Genomic DNA, 3,353 nt, shown 5'->3' on the forward strand with positions numbered 1-3,353 from the left:
CAAGAGCTAGTTCCAGGGCTCCAAACCAACAGAGAAACCCTGTCTCAAAAAACCAAAACAAAACAAAAGTAAAATAGTTTATTAGCACATAGAACCTTGCAGCAAAAAAAAAAAAAAAAAAAAGAAGGAAAGAACGAAAGGAAGGAAGGAAGGAAGGAAGGAAGGAAGGAAGGAAGAAAATTGCTTTCTGATCAGCATTGGGAAGGAACAGAGCAGTGCCTGTGTCTTGCTGTCTTCCCAGGGTGCACTTCTGATTTGCAGCCCAGGAGTGTGGCCCCCATTCTCACAGCTGCAGAGTAAGGCCTGGGTCACAGGTACCATCGCCCTTTCATCTCAGACACTGTAATGAAACTCAACAAGCAGGCGGTGCACTCTCAGGGCTGTCTAAAAGCTCCCTCTTCCCACAAGAGCAGTGATGAGGGCACCTTTTGTCCCACACTCCTGGTTTGTGGTGGAGGAAGGGCAGGCGTGAGGCACAGATAGAGGCACAGATAGCCCCTAATAGACTTGTTCAGCTCACACCAGGAGACCATTGATCTTGAGGACTTCGTGATTTTCTTCTCCACGTTCGTTGCTGCTGCCTGTGTCTATAGCCTCAAGAATGGGTTCTTCTTCCGACAGCACTTGGCTTTTCCTCCCCTTTCTCCTCCAGAGCGGTTGTCGCTGCTGCTACTTTCACCCGACCTCATGACCAGACGCCCCAGGTACACCAGCTTTCTGGTAGGCGTCAGCCCAACAACCTTGAGGGCAGCAGGGACCACCACACACTTTTCTTGTCATAAGGCAGAGGGATGCATGCAATGCCCTGAGTTGTTCCAGGGCAGCCAGGTCTTGCTTGGTTCTGTGTGGCAGCATGCCTCATAGTGTACCAAAAAAATGCGGCTCAAGGCTCAAAAGTAGTAAGGGCCTCGAGAGGGGCTGGTGTTCATCTGCTTTCGGAGAGAGGCCAGGTACTTTAACTTGTTTCTGTAGAAATTTCCAGACGTGCTGATGCCCTCTCACTGCTCAGCCACCACCGTTCTGCCCAGTAGTACGTGCATAACCACAGTGGCGGCCAGGTGACTGTGCCTCTTCCATCTTGGGCAGCTGTGTGGGAAAGTTTTGTTTTTTCCTTAAACGTGGTTCCAGGAATCAAACTTGGGCTGTCAATCTTGCATGGGAAGCTTTTTTTCCCCCTGAACTCACTGACCTATCTTGCCAGCCCCAGCTTCTGATTCTTGTAAAATATATATATATATATTTATTATGTATACAATATTCTGTCTGTGTGTATGTCTGCAGGCCAGAAGAGGGCACCAGGCCCCATTACAGATGGTTGTGAGCCACCATGTGATTGCTGGGAATTGAACTCAGGACCTTTGGAAGAGCAGACAATGCTCTTAACCTCTGAGCCATCTCTCCAGCCCATAGCTAAGCATATTAAAGTTCAGAGCCAGCCATGGAGCAGGTTGCCAGAGGCAGAACTGACCCACAGATGCCCAGACACCACCAGAGGGAGACAAAGGTGGAACCTTCTAGTTGTGAGCTGGGCAGTCTGGTCAAGAGCCTAACCTATCCTGGCCCAGGGCTGAGCCTGGCAGCAGTTCAGAGTCTCTGGATCACCCAGGACATTTCGGTTCTTTCGGTTCTAATAAACAAAAGGCAAATAAGTGGCTGGACAAGGAGACCACAGCCATGAGGTCAGGGTAAGGCTGTCTTAGCCTCTGGGCAACAGGCTGGATGCTGGGCAGGTAGAGCCCAAAGGGATAAGGGGCTTTTTAAGCTTAGTGAGTTCTAAGGATACAGAGTCTGGCCAAGGTCAAGGCCCAAACGTGACAGTCATTCTCGGGCTGGTTGCAGAGTACTGGGCAAGGCAGGAGAAAGGGCCCGTCAGGAGTGGCGGGTGGCACTGAGTCAGGTCTGAGGGGCTTGGGGGACGTGGAGGGTTTTTTTCTGGGGGGGGGGGAGACTCAGGGTTGACATGCCAGTTGGGGTGGGGGTGGCATCTGTAGTTAAGTGAGAATGTTTGCATGAAGTCCCACGGGAGCCTCCTCCCCAGCAGCTTGTCCCTTATCTGTCCATATCATTTGCACACTGATTGCATGGATCTACATGGATCACAGCAGTCCGTGAAAGAGAAAAACTGAGGCGTGAGAAGCCATGTGGTGGCCCTTGGATCTGAACCCAGACAGGCTAGCTCCAGAGTCCGTGGTACCGGTGTCAGTTCCCGCACGCTCTTTAGCTCCATTCCCTTTCTGAGGTCTCAGCCCCCATCTCAATCTCAGCTTGGTTCCCACACCATCCAGCCAGTGTCCTCTTAGCTGCTCTGTCCCCCAGGCCTCCTCCCCTTCCTCAAGCAAGGCTCCAGTTTGACTCCCCCCTGGCTGGCTCAGGCCAGGAAGCAAGACCAAAGACCTCTCTGGTAGCCCCCCAATTTGAAGGGTGGGACAGAGCAGGCCCAGGCTTGGGAGTGGGTGGGGGTGAGAGGCCCTGCCGAATAGTGGTGGGGCTGCTGTGTACCTTGGCAGGGGGACAGCGAAGTGGGAGGCCCTTGGAGGGCAGGCAGGAGGGGGCTGGGTGACTGACAGCTCTGGGCTCTCTGTTCCTTTTGTTGTCCTGTGAATCCCTCAGCTCCTTCCAGCTTGGAAGAGACACAGGGACCCTTACCCCAACCTCTCCCTGCCTCCCTTCAGTTCATTTAAACCCCTCCATTGCATTCTTTGCTTCTATCTCTTCTCCTGGGGTGCCTCTTCGACCTCTGCAGCCTGGCTACCAACGGTGCCCCGGACTCCAACCACCTGCCCATGGCTGGAAGGGACACTTTTCTGTGAGAGAGATCTGGCCCTGTGGGCCTCTCTGGCTTCTAGAAAACACTGGCTTTATGATGGCTGCTCTCTGGTTCCTGGTTTCCCGCCTCAGTGACATTTCTCAGTGCTTCGCAGCCGCCCTCCTCTGTCTGGTCTCAGATGCAGCTTCTCCACACTCCATGGCAACAAGGCCAGAAGTCGACAAAGGACGCTGTAATACCAACCCAGAGGTTTCCTTTCCCTTCTCACTCCTCAGGTTCCCACAGAATCCCGCCACCCTGCTTTTCCTGGGCTCCACCATTCCCAGGCCACTAACTAGAAACTCAGATTTTTTTTTTTGACAACTTGGGGAGGAAAGAGTTTATTTTAGCTTACACTTCCAGGTGACAGCCCATCACTGAGGGAAGTCAAGGCAGAAATTCAAGCAGGGCAGGAACCTGGAGGTAGGAGCTGATGCAGAGACCATGGAGGGGTGCTGCTTTCTGACTTGCTCCCGATGACTTGCTCAGCCTGCTTCCTTCCTTCCTTCCTTTCTTGTTTTGTTTTGCTTTTCAAGACAGGGTTTTT

General features: G+C 52.6%; 1 pseudogene; it reads right to left on the reverse strand.

The window, feature by feature from the left end:
- Positions 1–516: 516 nt before the first annotated feature.
- On the reverse strand, positions 517–1,040 carry LOC142833328 (large ribosomal subunit protein uL13 pseudogene; annotated as a pseudogene).
- Between the last annotated feature and the right edge of the window lie 2,313 nt (positions 1,041–3,353).

The sequence above is a fragment of the Microtus pennsylvanicus genome, chromosome 13 (genome assembly GCF_037038515.1).
Source record: "Microtus pennsylvanicus isolate mMicPen1 chromosome 13, mMicPen1.hap1, whole genome shotgun sequence".
Lineage (NCBI taxonomy): Eukaryota > Metazoa > Chordata > Mammalia > Rodentia > Cricetidae > Microtus > Microtus pennsylvanicus.